Below are 10,000 nucleotides of genomic sequence, written 5' to 3' on the forward strand. Positions count from 1 at the left end.
GAACATGGGGGAGCACTTGAGACAACCAGATCCATTAATGGAACCCATGACCAGAACACTGGGTCCTGACTGAAGGTGGGGGAAGGGGGGGCTATGCCTCATCTAAGCACAAGGACACTCCCTGGCAGCGTACAGACTTCACAGTCCGGTCCAGAGATGGCTTTGCTCCATCGAGTCACACTCGCAGCCTGCCCTTGGAACGGTAATACCAAATTTAATACGTTGTATGAAATGACAATCATTTTTTGAGTTCTTTAATATTCTCCCTTTAATAAAAGACTGCCCGTCTTTCCCGTCACATTGCCATTGACGTCGCTCTTTCATATTTGGATTCGGCGTGACCTTGATATTGGAACTAGCCGCTCTGGAGGTAAGTGGTTAAAGATCTCCTGGCTGCTGCGCAGGAATCTCTCTGGCAACACACACCGAGAGGCAGGCTGCGTTGGTGACAATGTCCACGCGGAGAGAGCTCTCAGGGGCTCCACTCGGCCGGAACGTTGTGTCAGTCAGGAGCCTATCTGTGACCCTGACCTGTCCCGCCTGCTCATTAAACACTGAGCTCCCATCCACACCAAACCTCTTCTGACAGATACACACAGTGCGCTTTCGTCTGAAAGCACAAAAGGCAGAGCGGGGAGAAAAAACAGAAAAAAAAACGAAGAGTCAATTAGGTGATTATTAATTCATGGCCCTTTTCCGTAAACCAGGGGCTTTTGTGCCGTCGAGTCCCGTAAGTGAATTGGACTTTGGCACCTTGTCTAACCTCCCGTCGCTGGGCAACTTATACTCTGTCAGCACACTGGCCTTGGTCTCTGGAGCCATCACTGCCTTGTTGTGCTTTGAAGGGGAAAGCAGAGATGCAGCTAGGTGTGAGTGACCAACACGAGGCGAGACTGGATTAACAAGTCCTCTCCCGCTGAAGTATTCTAGGAGTGCAATCACAGCTACTATTGTGTGAGTCAGTAAGAGGAAGCAGACCTACAATATCCTGAGTATTCTGAGACTGTACTCTAAGGTAACCGTGATATAAAGAAGGTGCGCCCCTTATTCTGAGAGATTGAAATGTAAGGTAACCGTGATATAAGGAAGTGCTATACTTATTCTGAGAGAATGTAATGTGAGGTAACTGTGATGTAAACCTGACCTATCTAAATGTATATTCTGAGACTGTAATGTGAGGTAGCTGTGATGTAAACCTGACCTATCTAAATGTATATTCCTGAGACTGTAATGTGAGGTAGCTGTGATGTAAACCTGACCTATCTAAATGTATATTCTGAGACTGTAATGTGATGTAACTGTGATGTAAACCAGACCTATCTAAATGTATATTCTGAGACTGTAATGTGAGGTAACTGTGATGTAAACCTGACCTATCTAAATGTATATTCTGAGACTGTAATGTGAGGTAACTGTGATGTAAACCTGACCTATCTAAATGTATAATCTGAGACTGTAATGTGAGGTAGCTGTGATGTAAACCTGACCTATCTAAATGTATATTCTGAGACTGTAATGTGAGGTAGCTGTGATGTAAACCTGACCTATCTAAATGTATATTCTGAGACTGTAATGTGAGGTAGCTGTGATGTAAACCTGACCTATCTAAATGTATATTCTGAGACTGTAATGTGAGGTAACTGTGATGTAAACCTGACCTATCTAAATGTATAATCTGAGACTGTAATGTGATGTAACTGTGATGTAAACCTGACCTATCTAAATGTTTAATCTGAGACTGTAATGTGAGGTAGCTGTGATGTAAACCTGACCTATCTAAATGTATATTCTGAGACTGTAATGTGAGGTAACTGTGATGTAAACCTGACCTATCTAAATGTATATCTGAGACTGTAATGTGAGGTAACTGTGATGTAAACCTGACCTATCTAAATGTATATTCTGAGACTGTAATGTGATGTAACTGTGATGTAAACAGGCAGACCAGAGGGGAAGGCCTTCCTGGTTGTATGAGACAGGAAGTCTGCATTGTGTCCTCTCCCCTGGACTCTTTGTCTCTGTCCCAGTCTCTCTCTCTATCTCTCTCTCTCCAAACCTTCCTCCCACCCTCCACTGAAGTCTGTCCCCTTGGGAGGCCTGGGAAAGACAGGCATGAGGTCATCACCATGTCCCAGGTCACTACCCCCGCCCCCCTGGTCATGTTGTCTCCACTGACCAGCCCTGCCTCAGCAGCAGCCTCAAGCCTCAAGCCTCCGGTCGTAAAACAAAAACATTCTCAGGTTGGGTTCCCTCGATGCCACCCAAGTCACTGGGCCCTACTGCCAACATTTCTGCCCAGACCGGCCACTTCCTTCCTCTCCACCGCGGCCCTCCGTCCACCCTGCTCACAACCACGATGCCACACTCCTTCTCCAGAAACGTCTCCTCATAATCCCCCCTGTGTCCCTCCAACTCTCTGACCCACATGCCGCAGAGCCACCATCTCCCCGTATCCATCAAGCACTCCGGACGAAGGGGCAAACCCACCTCCAGTCCCTCAGCTCCCATGTGCTACAAGTCATTTATTTTGTAATATCTTAATGCAAACAATAACTGAATGTTATCTTTCCGTCTCTCTCTCCCGCCTCTCAACCCCTCCCACTTCTCCTTTAACCTACAGCCCGCGTCTTCGAACCCTGAGCGACAAAAGGGCTTTGTGTTCCGTCTCACCTCGTGAGGCATGTCTCAGGTAATTACTCTGCATCAATTAATTTCATACAAAGAAAATGAGAGGAGAAAGTCTCACGCAGAGCGGCTCCATCTTGAAGATATATTGAATGCATTTCTCACTATCCTCAGTGTCTGCCTTTATTAAAATGGAAAAACAAAACTAGAATGCTAGAGAGCTGAGAGGGAGGAGAGAGAGGAGGAGAGAAGAGATTGAGGAGAAGAGAGAGGAGAGGAGAGGAGAGAAGAGAGTGAGAGGAGGAGAGAGAAGAGAGAGAGTGAGAGAGAGAGAGAGAGAGAGAGAGAGAGAGAGAGGAGAGAGAGAGAGAGAGAGAGAGAGAGAGAGAGAGAGAGAGAGAAGGAGAGAGAGAGAGAGAGAGAGAGAGAGAGAGAGAGAGAGAGAGAGAGAGAGAGAGAGAGAGAGAGGAGAGAGAGAGAGAGAGAGAGAGAGGAGAGAGGGGGAGGGGGGGTTGTAGGCCTATAGGCATGACTGCAAGAAAGACACGTTTTAAATGATGAATTAAAAGGAGATATTAATTAGTGGCAGTGTTATTAATCTCCAGGCCGCTGGGCTAGAAGCTGACATGTCATTCACCTTTAAAAAGGACACTCCCATATGCAGCGCTGGCCATTAGACCACCGGCAGTGAAACTCATAAACACTGATCTTTCAGGGAGTGGGCTCGCAAACAAGGACAATTTATGGTCTATTATCTTCAAAGACAAAAGGAATTATAATTTGAGGGATGACCAAGCGCTCACAGGACACGATAGAATATGTAAAAAATGTTTTACTGGCCTCCCCCTGACCCATGCGATACCACTTTACGTTCAAGCAGTAACAACTCACCGCTTCGCTGGGGTTCTCCGGTGTACAGTAACACTCGCAAAATATGTCCATTTCATTAAGCAATTACACTGTGACTAACCACAGTTGTTGTTTTCATATTCAATCATCTATATTGTGTTTGTTGTAGTTTTTATTCACGTCTAGATTGTTATTCCTTTACATAGAACTATCCTGACAGGTAGTTACTTCTACCAGGACCATAAGACAGGTTTACCTATTCCAGTATGAGCCACACCATAAGACTAATATAACAGTAACATAACATAGAGCACACACGGTATGATGAGACAATGTGAGCAGGGACTGCGTGAGCAGGGACTGCAATTTCACTCTGCCGCATCTAGGGGGTGCTAATATTCATATTCACAACACAGACAGGAACTACACATCTATACGACTATCTGCCCTGCAAAAACACGCACGCACGCACACACACGCGCCCACACACACACACACACACACACACACACACACACACACACACACACACACACTCACTCACTCACTCACTCACTCACTCACTCACTCACTCACTCACTCACTCACTCACTCACTCACTCACTCACTCACTCACTCACTCACTCACTCACTCACTCACTCACTCACTCACTCACTCACTCACTCACTCACTCACTCACTCACTCACTCACTCACTCACTCACTCACTCACTCACTCACTCACTCACTCACTCACTCACTCACTCACTCACTCACTCACTCACTCACTCACTCACTCACTCACTCACTCACTCACTCACACACACACACACAAACACAGAGACATATAGAGATGCAAGCATCCGGCATCCAGCTACATCATACTCATCCAATCTCTGAGATTCACAGGTATAAGTAAATATTTAAGGGGAAAAGAGATGGGACCAATTTCATTGGATGCTTTGCAGGTGTCAGAATGTGAATGACCCGGGCAGTAATACCCCCCAGGAATTATTCATAAAGCTCAATTGCAGAAGAGCTTGCCCCCCCCCCCCCACCTCCTCATACAGGCCTCAACACCAACCCTCTCCATACATTTATGTTAAACGTATCAAATCACATTGTGGCCAGTCCTCCCTGTCCTTAAGTGTATTAACAATATCTCTCTCTCTCTCTCTCTCTCTCTCTCTCTCTCTCTCTCTCTCTCTCTCTCGCTCTCTCTCTCTCTCTGCCTCTCCCTCGCTGCACCTTCCTCTCTCTCTCCTCTGCCCCACCTCTCTCCTCGCTGCATCCCTATGCATTCAGCTGTTGCATTAATACAGCACCTGCCTCAATAAAGGTATGGATCCCCTTTGGCCCCAGCAGAACCGGCTGCATTCCACTAATGCTGCCTCAGCGAGGGGAACAAGGCGCAAGAAGGAGAGGAGGCTCACGCCCGGCCATTTATAAATATTTCATAACCCCCCGCATTATAAACGACCGCTAGGATTACTTATTGGAAAGGGCGGCTAAATTGCGGCTATACTGCCAACGTGCAAGTTATTGTTCGAATAAGTAATGAATTGATATGTTCCCGAGTAATATTGCAATCATTCCTCTTCTCGTTTTATCATGATACACAGTATAATTACAAGCTATGCATGTGCGCGCACACGAATGCACGCATGCGAGCATATGCAGGCGAAAGGGGATCCATACCTTTATTGAGGCAGGTGCTGTTGTATGATCTTTGAGATAAATGAAAAAACCAGAGAATAATGAAGGCATCTTTCGAGAGATGACAAGCGGAATACATATGCATTTTACACACACTTCTTATGTACTTCTAAATGATTTTAATGAATAGCGAGGTGCTGTGGCATCAGAAAGGGGAGGATGAGATTGACAGGGGCTTTTAAAAAGAAAAAGAAAAAAAAGAAAAGGGAGAAGCCTTTCTTCTGCGTTCGCTAATGCCGTCTGTCTGACAGTGACTGTCATTTGTAAAAGAACAATGTCTCCCTGCCGAGCTCCTCTGGTTGCATGACGGAGGATGAGAGGGAACACTTGAGCGGTTCCAGTGATGGACCTAAGAAACAGCTCCACATCAGACCGCAAGGAGACGGAGACACTCTCAAGTAGTCCTTTAAGTAAGAGGTTAGTGCCATATATATACACCACACAGTCTGACAGACAGACACACACACACACACACACACACACACACACACACACACACACACACACACACACACACACACACACACACACGCACAGACACACACGCACAGACACACACACATCCTCAGATGATCATCAGCCAAAACAAGTGCTCCTCTGTTCACCAAATGCATCCTGGGCTCTTCTTGCTTCTACAGTTTCCTGTGTATCTCTGTCTCTGTGCTGCAGATCAGACGCACACCTTGTCGAAGGGCCATTGTGTCCATCGATCATAACAAAGTTAAGTACAAAAAAGGGACCTCCCATTAAACTACCGCCGTCTACCTTCAGCTGACAACACGGCTCCCCCTCCCCCTTCCGCCCTCGCTCCCAGTCCCCGCACCCACCCACCTTTCCACTGACATCAAACAGAACCCTAGACCAGGTTCCCTAATGCACGCGCTATTTTTAACTAAGCGTTTCTAATAAGCTGCTGGGAAAGCTGTAAATTTTTCATATGCAAGCACATCTTTCCTTTGTGAAAACACAGAAACACACTTATTTGGTGATTAGCGACTGACAGTAGGGGGAGGAAAAGGAAGCGAATGTGCTTGTATCAAACTGCATGCCTTTCAAAAAGGAGGAATCCTAATGCGAGGCGTCGTCTTCCTGTGCACCACAGGTACGAGTGAATTATTAATCTGCCGGCTCATTTTAATGCTTTTTAAAGTACTTTATTTTGATGTGCTAAGATATACTTTTAGCCATATTCAGGCAGGCTTGCATATCATTATTTCCCCCATCAAAGAGGAGTGTCACCCTTTCAAGGAGCACAAACAAGTCAGCCTCATTTAAAATGGAATTTTGAATATGAAAGTCGTTTTTTTCTTTTTTTTTACAAAGACCGGGTTTCAAACAATGTGATGCACTTTTTTGTGTGTGTTGTTCCTGTACTTAAATAAAAATAAAATCTTCTCTGCAAAAGGTCTGGATTGTTTTCCAGCTTTTAACCTGACTACTGTAAATCAAAACATCCTACGGAAACACAAGGAAGGAGACAAGTGATGAGTGTCTCTCCAGAACTGTTACTGCTCAGTGTCATCACCATCAACACCCTGTTCCAGTTCACTGACAACATTGTTTCCCCTCACAAACACGTGAAGATTTCTTCAGCACCGACTTTAGTGTTGCAAAACTAAGCAGGACAACACGAGTATTGAGTTCCACAGGCCCTCCAGTATTATCTCCTCGTCTCCTCTCCCAAGCCCCTACTCAGGATTGTGTTCTGGCGTCCTCCACACATATGTTCCGAGGGCATGTCTCATGCATGTAGAATAGGTCATGTTTTGAAGTAGGTCAACCATTTGATATGATGACCCTACAGTGTCGCAAGGGAGTGTCACCCCTTCTTTCAGCCTTGACAGGCTACTGTGGAGCCACCTTGGTTTAAACAACACTGTGGAGCCACCTTGGTTTAACACTTTGAGCGCTGGACCCGAGCATAGTCGGGTTAACTCGCCGAACGTTCGGTGCCAGACCCAAGTATAGTCGGGTTTTGGTCGTTATTTCTTTTATTCGCTATTTCCATTCATAATCCATCGAGGGAGCCTGATGTTATCATTGGGAATGGGTCTGAGATCGCAAACGTCCAATACCGCCGCGTGCCGCCTTGCAGCCGGTATTGCACATCCTTGGAAACTCTCTGGCTTGGTCTGTACGTCGATCTAAAAAGTCCGGTCGGGGTTTTCCTAGTCGGGTATGGCGAGCGGTTATAACTAGGGATGTCCCGATCACGTTTTTTTGCTCCCGATCTGATCCCGATCATGTGATTTTGAGTATCTACCGATACCGATCTTTCCCGATTTTGTTTTTAATCCCAATTTCTCACATTACATTCACCCATAACTTCATTCAAGCGAGGCATTGCAATCCTTGACATAAATCATTTGATGTATAATTAAATCAAAGGAAATGCGTTTGGGTCTGAGAGTGTGGCTGGTCTGCCGTTCTGCAGCTGAATACTATTGATTTGTTTAGGCAAAATTCTTCTGCTCTGTGTGACAATAAATAAATGAATGATGATATGCAATTTAAAACCAAAACTAAGGCCTCAGTATGAGTTTAAGACGTGAACATGGTCATGTTTGTTGAATAAAAAAATAATAAAAAAATAAATAAAAAAAGATTCTATCCCGATCTTCGGAAAATCACGTGATCGGATCGGGACATCCCTAACACATGGATTGAGGATAATCAAGCACTCCCGGTTCATGTTCTTTGGTGGATTATGTTGGCAACATGATCGACATCAATAATAATGGCGATCAGATAATTGGAATATTCTTTTTGGAGCTCATCCTAGTCAAGGTAAGGGCTATATGGTATCAATCGTGTGTCTTCCCTGCGATAGGAGCGTATGTGTGTAATGTACTGTGTAATGTATTCCGTTGGTGACGATTGAAGCATAGAAACCCCCCCCTTCCCCCACCCTTTCATGCATGCATGATGAAACATAATACCGATAATATAGCGTTGATTTCAGATTTATTGTTGATCCAGGCGAGGAACGCCACGGTTTCTAGTGAAATGCACTAAACGCTGCATAGCTGCGTTTCCTGGGATTACACAGAATTACTCTAAAACTATACTCATATTCACCACAGTATAAAACGGGAATGTATGGATAAAATCTTTTTCACAAATTGAACGATAGATACTCGGTGTCAAATGGGTAATAGTTTTATATCCATAGCTATGATATTTAATATAGTTTTAGCCCTGCAAACACCGCCATGTATCCCTATTCTTTAAAGCGCTGGCATTCTAACCACACGGCACACAGCGACCTCTGGCGCTGAAAGTGTTAAACAGCATCAACAACAACACTGTGAAGCACCTTGGTTTAGACAACAACAACACTGTGGAGCACCTTGGTTTAGACAACAACAACACTGTGGAGCACCTTGGTTTAGACAACAACAACAACAACAACAACAACAACAACAACAACAACAACAACAACAACAACAACAACAACAACAAAACTGTGAAGCACCTTGGTTTAAACAACAACAACAACACTGGAAACACCTTGGTTTGGCTCTAGAGTTCCTTCTCCAAGGTAACAATGTTATCATATCCAGGTATATTGAGATTATTATTACTGCCTAATTACTATTATATAACCACTGGAATAATTCTTAAATGTACTACTTCAAATGCTGTTATTATTACTACTACTACTTCAAACGCTATTACTATTACTTCAACTACGTTGCCACTACTGCATGAGTACAAAAGATAACTGTAAACTCACTATAAACTGTTCTATCAAAGGGTGAGAAACTCAACATAAAAACTTCAAAGCCTAGTGTAGTGACTCAATAGTATTGATGGTCAAAGTTTAGTGTCTAAGGATTAATTGTCGGATTGACTAAACCACACAACACATACATGCACACAACATAGTGTTAGCAGTGTTTTTAAATGGAACCATTTAAACTGTAAACATCACCTCTATTAGAAAACTGAACTGTAAACATCACCTTCACGTCACTATTAGAAAACTGAACTGTAAACATCACCTTCACGTCACTATTAGAAAACTGAACTGTAAACATCACCTTCACGTCACTATTAGAAAACTGAACTGTAAACATCACCTTCACGTCACTATTAGAAAACTGAACTGTAAACATCACCTTCACGTCACTATTAGAAAACTGAACTGTAAACATCACCTTCACGTCACTATTAGAAAACGGAACTGTAAACATCACCTTCACGTCACTATTAGAAAACTAACTGAACTGTAAACATCACCTTCACGTCACTATTAGAAAACTAAACTGTAAACATCACCTTCACATCACTATTAGAAAACTAAACTGTAAACATCACCTTCACATCACTATTAGAAAACTATCTGAACTGTAAACATCACCTTCACGTCACTATTAGAAAACTATCTGAACTGTAAACATCACCTTCACGTCACTATTAGAAAACTATCTGAACTGTAAACATCACCTTCACGTCACTATTAGAAAACTATCTGAACTGTAAACATCACCTTCACGTCACTATTAGAAAACTATCTGAACTGTAAACATCACCTTCACGTCACTATTAGAAAACTATCTGAACTGTAAACATCACCTTCACGTCACTATTAGAAAACTATCTGAACTGTAAACATCACCTTCACGTCACTATTAGAAAACTATCTGAACTGTAAACATCACCTTCACGTCACTATTAGAAAACTGTCTGAACTGTAAACATCACCTTCACGTCACTATTAGAAAACTATCTGAACTGTAAACATCACCTTCACGTCACTATTAGAAAACTGTAAACATCACCTTCACGTCACTATTAGAAAACTGTAAACATCACCTTCACGTCACTA

At 43.6% G+C, this 10,000-nt stretch overlaps 1 protein-coding gene across 1 annotated transcript in view; it reads right to left on the minus strand.

The window, feature by feature from the left end:
- zfhx3b (zinc finger homeobox 3b) overlaps positions 1 to 10,000 on the minus strand; it is a gene marked incomplete at its 5' end in the record, with an annotated part of 130,807 nt that overhangs the window by 35,694 nt on the left and 85,113 nt on the right.

Source organism: Notolepis coatsorum (genome assembly GCF_963971535.1).
Source record: "Notolepis coatsorum genome assembly, chromosome: 20".
In the NCBI taxonomy this organism is placed as follows: domain Eukaryota; kingdom Metazoa; phylum Chordata; class Actinopteri; order Aulopiformes; family Paralepididae; genus Notolepis; species Notolepis coatsorum.